The sequence below is a fragment of the Cibotium barometz genome, chromosome 49 (assembly GCF_041138505.1).
Source record: "Cibotium barometz isolate CiBa-2024 chromosome 49, ASM4113850v1, whole genome shotgun sequence".
NCBI classification, from domain to species: Eukaryota; Viridiplantae; Streptophyta; class Polypodiopsida; order Cyatheales; family Cibotiaceae; genus Cibotium; species Cibotium barometz.
In genome coordinates, this window is record NC_141094.1 from 36,856,717 (window position 1) to 36,869,160 (window position 12,444).

Here is a 12,444-nt window from a genome sequence, read left to right on the forward strand (position 1 = left end):
ATGTATGTATATTTTATATAACTCCACAAGAAAATAAAACACCTTATGTTGAACTCACGTGTCATCCTACATATTGCTTAGTAAACTCCCCAGGTCTTGGACGCTTTAAGGGGGTCCATGACTCCCTTGACATTGAAGGAGACAAAGGACATAAACATCATTTCCTTTGTATGTTGGGTTTGTGCACATTCCTAGTTGAGGCCATTTTCCCACTGAGATTGGAGAACAAATACTAAACCCTACTTTGGAGATTCGTCTTTTTGTGGTGGAGAGGTCCTAATGACGAAGTGATGGACCTGGGGGAGGACGAGGCCACAAAAACGAAGGATGACTATTGTCTTGATTATGAATTAGGGCTCCCATAAAGTCTGTATTGTTCTTATCTTGATTATGAATTAGGGCTCCCATAAAGTCTGTATTGTTCTTATCTTTGTATTCAAAACTCGGAAGTGTCTCCTCCTTTGGGGGGTAAAGGCTGTTAGGGGTAACTCATCACTAAAGATCATTTTGTCAATTTCTCTTTCAAGTCTATCCAAAGCATTAAATTGGGAATCTTGAACATATTCTTCTCCATCTGATGATTTGACATTTTCATCCACTAGTTGAGAAGGGTCTGCTACATCAACAAGAAAAGAGGTGAACCTATTTTGGTTTCTACCCCTAGCCTGTAGCGGACTTGGGGTTTGTTTGAAGCCCTTCCCTCTCCTATTAGCTGGTTGAAACCCATCATTATCTTTGTGAGCATATTCAGTTGGATGGGAGCCACGATTATCGTGAGTGGGGGGGATTTTAAGGGGACAATTTCTAATGAAATGACCTTTTTATTATAATGGAAACAAGAATTGGGGGCAGGTTTTTATATGTGATAGGCTAGATAAAACTAGTATTAAGATTAATCAAGATATCTTTTGGGAGATACTTATTTAGGTCAACTTGTAGGGGAGCTTGGGGATGCCATCTTGGGTTAAGATGTAGGTTAGGTCTCTGCCCTAAGAGTTTATCAAGGGGTTCCACTATCAGGTTAAGTAGAGGGTACAAATGAAGAGGTAGGTCAGGGAGCTCGGTTTGGGAGCTCATCTCAACATGATATTTGGTGGGTTTAGGGCTACTAGGGGAGAAATCTGAGTACCATCAGAAAAGGGACAAAGGAGAATCTCGTGTCATCCACTGTTCATCACTTAAGATGTTGATGTCTGTGTCCTCCTCCTTGAACAGAAAGCAGAAATAGTTATTTGGCAAATACTAGACATGGACAACTGAAACCCCTCTACGCCACCAATTAGATCTTACCCACCATTTTAGGACCTCAACCAGAGGGCGAGGACCATGACACAGACCGACTAGTGCCCAAGACTGATGTACCTAAAGCCAATCTTTGACCAGATCAGTGGGAAGAGAGACTGAGAGTCTACCTGCTACACCTCAACTATCTTCTTGCTCAGCACAACGAAGACCGACTCCTTCTTCACCTTTAGGACTAGTGGGCAGGGTTTTCCCAGTCCTTGTGCAACATTGTTAGGAGACAACCAACCTCTTGTTTTCCGTGGTGGAGCAACGCTTCTTAATGTAGCATTCTGCCATGGTGTCTTGTAGTTTCCTGTCTCGGGAGCCTTCAGCCGGAGCAAACAACAGGGTTGGAGAGGAAGTGCCCTGCGTGAACTCTTGGGGGTCCCTAACCCCCAGTGCTACATGGCAATAACCCTGAGAAGGGGGTAGAGTGTGGAACTCGAGAACACTGAAGATTGGAATGGGCTTCCTCCAAAAAAAAGCAGCGGTGGTGAGAAGTTTGCCTAGATTCATGACGGTGAGTGGGGGCGTAGTAGAGGATTTTGCTTGTGTTGTCTGACATGACTAGTAGCGGTTTAGAGGATGCTGCTTGTGTTGTGCCAGGCAATGATGGTGGCCGAGGATCCCTGGTCCAACGGTCGTTGCACCAGACGACGGACGTCTCCCATGGTTGGTATTAATTAGCGAGGGACCTTTACCAGGTATTACCATGTAGAGTGGAAGAGGCAGCATTTCTTTGAGGAGGGGAAGACCTAGTTAGCAAAACCCTAACTAGAAGCCATCTGTATAGGTCGCATTCTGTGTTCATGAAGCTCAAATTGTTTGAGGTTCAAAAAAAAATAGAAATTATTCATTACATTGTTGAGCTCCTCAAATTGTTGGTGGCTGTTTTTTTTCGCAAGAATTCAATTAATGTGCTATGCCCTCCAACAGCTTAATATATCATTATATTTACTTTTTCCAATTTATCACATGGGTAGAGGATGCACATAGCTTGAATTCTTATCGAATATTAAATATTCAATCGATATTCCTCTTTTATTTCAACTGTATTGTTCTGAATTTCATTTAGAGTCCTCTTTAAAATTCTTATTTCTAGATAGTAGTGGGCTTCATTCAATTGTAGGAAATTGATGGAAACCCATTACAATTTCTAAAATTGAGGTGGGTTTCAATCAACCCATTACGGTTAATATAGCAAAATTAAGAATTCTAGAATTGAATAATAATCAACCACATATAATGGACGACAAGCACTTTAATTGATTGACACCCACGATAGTTAAAATTCAGATCAACAAGACAAGATTGGAAAATTTATTTAAGCTAAAAAAAACATTCTGATTTTCTATTTAGCATGAAATTTGATGATAAGTAGATGATAAGCTTAGTCTAACTCACATTTAAAAAAACCCCATTTTGTCTTTCAACTTGTGTCAAGGCTATAATTTGAAGGTTGTAGTACCCTTTTGGGAAATTTAGTTATATGCCTTTCCAATCTCTTCTTAAAGAAAAAAAAATAGGGGCACCCTTCAAATTCTAGGCCTGACTTGCGTTAGTCAATGACACCAAATAGGAGGCAATTAAATTCATAGGCATTAAGTAGGGTTTAAAATCATAGACAACATTTGCTTATATGGTTTTTTATAATTTAGGTAGTATAGGACTAAATCGTACACATCACGTTATTAAAATTAGTAATTAATAGTAGTACACCTTTTTTAATTTGATGTGGATTAGCAAAGCTCCTTCATTAAAATTAGTTAAGAGTAGTAAATCTTTTTTATTAAAAATATAAATATAACTTTATTTATGTTCCCCCCAAAAAAGTTAATAGTGCTCATCACACGGAGAACCTTTTTTGTTAAACCATGCAAAGTAAGGACAACTATCTACAACAACTGGTAATTTGAAAATCCAACCGGGCCTCAAAGAGAGTAAATTTTTAATCTGTGTTAAAGGAAGGAGGTAATTTTCAAATGGTCTTATAAAAACATAGAAAAATTTAACAGAGGCTATTTTCAATCCGCTATTTATACACTTTCATGAAACCTTTATGAAAGGAGAAATAATTTTTAGCCAATGTTTTAAAGGCATACAATTATGAAACCTTTATAAGACAAGACAACCCCCATGTTAGGAAAACATTGTTTATTCTTAAAAACCTAACGAAAGAAATGTGTACTATAAACGACTTAATTTCTAGTTGGTCTCTACAAACAAATACTTTACTAAACATGATTATTCTTTTTTTTCACTTTTTAGTTTGAACAAGTACTAGAAGAATTTTCAACTCTATTAATCCTTCAATCTTCACTTTCACTTTTTAGTTTGAACAAGTGCTGGAAGAATGTTCACCTCTATTAATCCTTCCACATGTATAGTTAACATTATATCATCTCACCAATCTATGCGACTTGGAATTGATATAATCTTTCTTTGATACAAACATACTAACATTGTACATAAGACTTATCAAAAATATTCACATATATATGTCCCCATCACCATATACTTTGGAACATTGCTATTACTATCCTTATTTACATTCGTCAGCTAAAGAATATAACTAAATTTTCCTCCAAGACCATAAAGGTATTATTCTATATAGAACTCAAATCCAACAATATTAAGAACAATGATTGATAAAGTAATCTTCTCTACATTGCAAAATTCTGACAAAAAACTTTAACTTTAATTATATTTGAAAAATAACACCTCTATCTACACACTACATATGGACAATTTATTTTCCCAAAAACAAACTCAAAAACATTACAATCATTGCTATCTTATCTTCAATCATGTTTATGTCTCTACTTGAAACTCATGAACACTTGAGAATAGATTCAAGACAGCTTATTGATGTTGTCACTAATTACATGCAGATCTCTTTGTTGTGAGTTGCACACCTCCTTGTGCAGCCACCCAACAATGGAGTAGAAAACCAACAACAACTCATCACTTGATTCACATGAATCATCATGAATTGAGTGTACGTATGGATGTTTGTGACATTGAAATTTCAATTGAGAAACCTAGAGACGGCTGGTTGTGGACATATGCTCCATAGAGTGAGAGTTGGCTATGGGCGTCTACAACATGGACATAAAGACAAGGTTATTAGTAACAATTATAGTTTCAATTGAGAAACCTTAGAGGAACTAGCTATGAGCACATGAACTATAGAGAGAGGATTAAATATGGGCATCTATAACATGGGCATAAACATAAGGCTAGTTGTAACATGGGCATAAACATAAGGCTAGTCGTAACTTGTTACATATGCAACATGGCTAATGTGAATTGAAGCAGATTGTGGAAGAACATGTGTGTTTGGAGAAAAAGAGAAAGTCAAGGTGATGTAAAGATTCATAGAAAATTGCCTCATCTTTTAGTGTCACCTTTGTTATTGTCGAAAGATATGACCTACACACAACACCATGTCTTTACATAAGTGCATATAAATATTTTAAACTAAACCATCATGATAATGTATAAACTAAATTAGCAAAGAATTCACAATGTTACTATTATGTGCACACTGCACATTATATGTGCATATACTAGGAGGCTAACCCACATTAGGCTTGTGAGCATGGGAGCATGGGAACAAGCTCTAGTGGAGCATGGGTTAGGGCTAACCGTAAGGGTGGAGGCTAGGGTCAGGCATCCAAGGGTCACACATGGGAAATGGAGAGTCAAGATTCACTTGAGGGCCCTCCTATATAATAGGGGCATTGGGCACACTCAAGGGATATCCTCTTGTGTAGAGCATGGTATCTACTCTCTTGCCATTTCACACTAGAGCTATGTGCTGCTAGAATGATGTCATATCTCTTGGTGGTATGGGATAGCAAGGTAAGGTATGTGGTACTTCATTGTTATTTATGTGTGCACCCTTGGGCTCAGGGGTGGTCGGGTGGATGAGTATATGCCTGGTTCATGCATGGTTATTAACTAGAGAGATCTTAGGGTTTTAAAAGTGGTATCAGAGCAATCTCTAGTAAATTGTTGTTGTTTTTTCTTTCTTATTCTAATTTTTAGCATTTTTCAAAGTATATTTTAATATTTACTAAATAAAAATATGATTTTGTTGGTTTGTTTTGATGATTAGGCACGTGGATCATCGATATGGCGGTTGGAATGTGTGTTTCTTTCATTCAATGGATGAATCGATGTTGAGGGCGAATTCCTTGAGTTCAATACTATTTTTTTCTTTTTTTCTCGTAAAAAATAAGCATTTGTGGAAATTTTACCAAAATATTACACATTTTATTGTGGATATTTTTGGTAGAGTGAACTCCCTGAATTTTTACAATTTTTTGGATATTTTTCCTAATTATTTAGAAATTATTAGAGCATTTTTTGGTTTAAAAATGTATTTTTTATGCATTTTGGTGGGTTTTCCACAGAGATGCTATCAAATTTTTGCCAAATTTCTGCTAAAATGTAGTGTGGGGTAGCAAATTGATGCATTGGGTTTGTAAAATTCTTTTCTTCCCTCAAAATCCAGAATTTCCTTGTGAGATCCCTGTCCCCACCATGCGACGGATTCGGGGTACTAGCAGCGGAAGTAGCACTTCATGCGCGGGGCAGGGACCCACACTCGAGGCCTCGTCCACGGATATCCGTACAAGAGACTAATCCGTCGGTTTTTCCAGAACCGAACCCGAAAAAACTTCCCTTTCTCGGAAAGCACGGGCGATTCCACCAGGATAACTTTTTACTCTAACGTAGTCAAGATCATTACTGATCACGCTGATCCGACTGCACCTATAAAGATACTCGGTCAGATCAAGGAAGAAACTTGCACTTGGATCATTGGGATCAACGCTTTTTTCCCCATCAAGAGGCACAGCCGTTGATTCCTATCCATAGAACAATTACTATCCGGGATTTACTTTATCTATCGTAATAACAGAAATTGAGTCTCGATTTACGGATCCATCAGTCCAGCCTAACCCCATCCAGTCCCATGGGTTAGCCAACCGCCCAACCACTGTAGTGATGGGATCCAATTAAGAATTTGGTTAGGTTTTGTCCGGGGTACCAAGGAAAAGAGTTCCAAGGCCCCCTAGCCGGAAGTTCATGCAAACATAAAACTAGTCACACCACTTACACACCCAATATGAAATTACCTTTTTCTTAGCATCAGCTAAGAAAACACCCAATATGAAATTACCTTTTTCTTAGCATCAGCTAACTTTAAAACAATCCTTTAATGAAACCATTATGTCACTGATGACAATTCTCAAAGTCTCTGGTTGAATCCTTATTTCCAGTCATTCATTCATCGGTATACTTATGGCATCATTGGCAACCTGAATGCTCACCACCTGTTCACTCAGGGGCCTTTTCCATAGTTCCTAGCTCATAGTAACCGGCAATATATTCATATAATAGAATGGAATCTCCGTGGAAGATCAGCAAGATCAACCCACTGATCCATATAAAAGAGCCATGGACTCATCCATTGAGGACCAGCAAGGTCAATTAACCAGATCCATGCCCGGTTTTAGAAAACAACTCTTACTCCTTGTTCCAATATCTTCCACGACGCACGTGTGGGTATCTTCGGCGACCCAGAGCCCGAGCACCGTATGGTCAGCACCCTCTAGGATCCTTCGCAGGCCTAGGTGACCTAGCGCTTCACTCATAGGCCGCTTCCTTGGTCCCTAATCCACCGTACCGGAAGCTCACCATTTAAATCGAACCGAGGCTGGTCAAGACCTCGGCCGACCTTGCTACGCGAGACGTCCTCCATTGACTCTCCGTCAGCAGTTGCAACTTTATCAGTTAGGTCTCCTTGACCTTAATCCACAAGACGGTCAAAATGCTTCCCTAGCATTCTTGACATAAAACATTCATTTACAAACAGTTCACAAAATACAGTTTCTATATCGAACTCTCCTCTTTTCCATTTTATCCTCCTTAGTCCACATTACTTATTCCACATCCCATTCATATGTATTCATCATCATCCATTCACTCATATCGACGACACATTATTTCCCATACACATTCACATTCATTATTCTACATACACATCCAAGCATACATCCATTTTCACATCCTCATTCATACATCCACTTCCACATACATACATCCACATCCGTATCTACATCCATACATCCACATCCACATCTACATTCATATCCATACATCCACATCCACATCTACATTCACAGTCATACATACACATCCACATCCACATTCACATTCATACATACATATCCGTATCTACATCCATACATCCATATTACATCCATTCTCACCCTACACATTCCCTTATCATATCCTATCACATCTCATACACATCTTATCACATCTCATACACCTCTTATCACATCTTATCACTTCCCATACGCATCTTATCACATATTATCACATCTCATACACCTCTTATCACGTCTTATCACATTTCATATCTTTTTATAGAATACAAGAGAATTCTTATATTTGATATAAGATTTCTCTACATTTTTGTTTATGTATAAATTCCATTTATGGAGACTAACACTTTCGAATTGAAAATCAATCTTTTATGCATCTTCCTATGCATAATTTTATTTTAAATGAAAATGACACTTTTGAATTAAAATTCAATCTTTTATGCATCTTCCTATGCATAAATTCAATTTGGATGAGAATTGACATTTTTGAATTAAAAATCCATCTTTTATGCATCTTCCTATGCATAAATTCAATTTGGATGAGAATAACGCTTTTGAATTGAAATCTTATTCTTTTATGCATCTTCCTATGCATAAATTCAATTTAGATGAGAATGACACTTGGAATTAAAAATCAAACTTTTATGCATCTTCTTATGCATAAATTCAATTTGGTAGGAATTACACTTTTAGAATAAAAGAATTTCTCTTATGCATCTAAGTTATGCATAAAATCCATTTATGATGAAAATCACACTTTTAGTATAAAAAAAATATCTTTTATGCATACCTCTATGCATGAAATCCAATATGATAAAAGTAACACTCTTACAATAAAATAATCAACTTTTATGCATACCTCTATGCATGAAATTCAATTATGATAAAAGTCACACTTTTATAATAAAATAATCAACTTTTATGCATACCTCTATGCATGAAATTCAATATAATAAAAGACACACTTTTATAGTAAAATAATCAATTTTTATGCATACCTTTATGCATGAAATTCAATTATGATAAAAGTCACACTTTTATAATAAAATAATCAACTTTTATGCATACCTTTATGCATGAAATTCAAATATGATAAAAGTAACACTTTTGATATAAAAATTTATCCATTATGCATACTTCTATGCATGAAATAAAAATGATAAAAGTAACACTTTTGATATAAAAATTTATCCTTTATGCATACTTCTATGCATGAAAATAAAATTGATAAAAGTAACACTTTTGATATAAAAATTTATCCTTTATGCATACTTCTATGCATGAAAATAAAAATGATAAAAATAATACTTTTGATACAAAAACTTATCCTTTATGCATACTTCTATGCATGAAAATAAAAATTGATAAAAGTAACACTTTTGATATAAAAATTTATCTTTTATGCATACTTCTATGCATGAAAATAAAAATGATAAAAAAAACACTTTTGATATAAAAATTTATCCTTTATGCATACTTCTATGCATGAAAATAAAATTTGATAAAAGTAACACTTTTGATATAAAAATTTATCCTTTATGCATACTTTTATGCATGAAAATAAAATTTGATAAAAGTAACACTTTTGATATAAAAATTTATCTTTTATGCATACTTCTATGCATGAAAATAAAAATGATAAAAATAACACTTTTCATATAAAAATTTATCCTTTATGCATACTTCTATGCATGAAAATAAAATTTGATAAAAGTAACACTTTTGATATAAAAATTTATCCTTTATGCATACTTCTATGCATGAAAATAAAAATGATAAAAATAACACTTTTGATAAAAAAATTTATCCTTTATGCATACTTCTATGCATGAAAATAAAAATTGATAGAAGTAATACTTTTGATATAAAAATTTATCCTTTATGCATACTTCTATGCATGAAAATAAAAATGATAAAAGTAACACTTTTGATATAAAAATTTATCCTTTATGCATACTTCTATGCATGAAAATAAAAATTGATAAAAGTAACACTTTTGATATAAAAATTTATCTTTTATGCATACTTCTATGCATGAAAATAAAAATAATAAAAATAACACTTTTGATATAAAAATTTATCCTTTATGCATACTTCTATGCATGAAAATAAAATTTGATAAAAGTAACACTTTTGATATAAAAATTTATCCTTTATGTATACTTCTATGCATGAAAATAAAAATGATAAAAATAACACTTTTGATATAAAAATTTATCCTTTATGCATACTTCTATGCATGAAAATAAAAATTGATAGAAGTAACACTTTTGATATAAAAAATTATCCTTTATGCATACTTCTATGCATGAAAATAAAAATGATAAAAGTAACACTTTTGATATAAAAATTTATCCTTTATGCATAATATAAAAATTCAATTTCTCCATGATTACAATGAAATTCTTTTAATTAATCTAGGATGATAATTCCTAGAATATGGTAGGAAGTCCTCTTTTCATGCTTTGAATGAAATTATTTTATGTGTAAATTTTTACAAAATTTTGCCATAGCTCCGCTGCTATGACTGATAAATCTCAATTATTTTAAAAGATAAAGCTTATCTTTAAGGGAATGATTAGAATGATCCCTAATTGGATCATTAACCCATAATGGATTGAATAAAAAATAATCATGAAATACATAAACTAAAAGCATAGAAAAAAAACCATTAATTTGATCTCAAGCATAGATTAATCTTGGATTAAGGAAAAGCTTCATTTGGATTGAGAATGGGTCATGAGTATGACCATTTCTTGAGTGAGAGAGAGAAATTACATAAAAACCATTCGAATTTAAACATAAATAGAAATTTGTGTAATTCTTTACTATCATTAATCAATTAACTTCAATAGCATTCATCAAATTATGTAACTCTTCACTACTATTCATCAATTAAGTTCAATAGCATTTAAAAACCATACCAACTTAAGCTTCTCAAGCTTGAGAGGGGTTGAGAAGACAGAAACATTGAGAAATTATAGAAAAGATCAATATTCACTAATTACCTTACAAATTGCTTGATTCTTTGTTCACGGTAGAGGCCCCCAACCAATCAATTGGTTTAGTATGTTGATGGAGCCACCAATGGGGATTGAAGAAAGAAGGAAGTGTCAAAAACTAGTGAATTATTAATGAATTCACAGTTCTTGGCTTAGGTGAAGTAGAGTAACAATGCATTAAGCATTGCTGAGTTTCAACAAAGGGGAAGGCCTCTATTTATAGGAAAAAGTGAGTTCCTAACCAAACAAACTGATTCTAGAATTTTTCAACTCAGTTTGGTCAATTTTTGACCATTTTTAGGTCAGTTGAGCTAACTTTTTGTAACTAGACTTGAATTAGGAGAGAGGAGAGATAAAATATCTCAATTTTTATGAGTTTAAAACTCATTCAAGCATGTGAAATATGCACCTCGTTTAAATAACTCCCCTTCCTTACATATGTGTCAAAAATGGAATCATTATACCCAAAATATCTCATATTTTTAATATTGCTCAGTTTTTTACTAATAAACCTTGTACATTTTCAACTCTTCATCTTATGTGAAATATGCACCTCCTTTAAAGAACTCCCCTTCCTTACATATGTGTCAAAATGGAATCATTATACCCAAAATATCTCATATTTTTAATATTGCTCATAGTTTTTTTACTAATAAACCTTGTACATTTTCAACTCTTCATCTTATGTGAGTATTTACTCATTTTTGGGTATCTTCTTTTACAAATTGGATTTATCTCCTCCCTACACATGGATTGATGCTATTGGCCCATAGGAACCTTAATTGGACCATAATCCAAAAATTTCTGAAAATCTAGATCCTTAGGCTAAGGTCCTTTATACCCATTTCCAATTAATTCCAATTGCACATTGGAAAGTTCTTTTTGAATTTTTGTTTCAGGGGAACTTATTTTAATAAGATGAGATAATTTTCTATCCAAAAATATTAAAAATCTGAATATTCTCTCTCTAGAATATTTTCTCTCTCTAGGTTAAAACAGTTAGAAACAAGTCTTTTATATTTCTGAAGAGGGATTGATTATAGGGAAAGATGCTGGACATTTTGAGAGGCTGGGGAGGAATATTACATTCTCTCCTACTTGAAAAACGCGAGATGCCCTCATCTCGCAAACTGGGGGTAATTTTGCAAGATGCACAAGTATGAGACTGAGAGAAAATTTTTAATTAAGATTAACCACCAAGAAAAGTCTCAAAGAGAGTAAGGGTCAAGACAAGAACAAGATTTAAACTTTATTCATTCTTGGAACATATACAGTAAAGATAGAAGAACTCTTTACACTTCCAAAAGCCCGTCTATCATATGATCACAAAAGCAGCACTCACAAGCTGCGCACGTATAAGGTAACTCATCTATGGGAATAATTCTGTTGGTTATTACCGCACCTATCTCAGTGGTATGAGGTGATCTAACAAAAGGACCTCTGAGAGGCAAGCCAAAAACGGGGTAAAGGCATATCTTCTGATGAGGAAGAAAACACGCCAGTAAGAAGACCCGCTCAGAAAACCCAAGATGTCTTGATCTCATGATGCAGTAGTATCGGGGACCCAAACCCAAGGCTTCAATAGCCATGGCCAAGTGGACATTGTTACAAAAGTGCTGCTGACCCCAAGGTGTTACCCTAGTTATGTCTTGATAGGTCCGCCATTTGGTCTGAGCTACAGACGTTCCCAAGTCACTACTACATGTTAGCCTAATACCGGCGCTTATACCGGCGCTATTTAACGGGGTCTAAAAAAGCCCCGTCATCGGTATAAGCGCCGGTATAAGCGCCGGAACCACAGCGTCGGTATAAGCGTCGGGTAACAATATCGGCGCCTATACCGGTGCATATACCGACGCTCACCGGGGGTAATACCGACGTATAAACCGGCGCCTATACCGGCACATATACCGTGTTATATACCGGGGTGAATACCAGGGTGTATACCGACTTAAATACCGAGATATATACCAATGCGT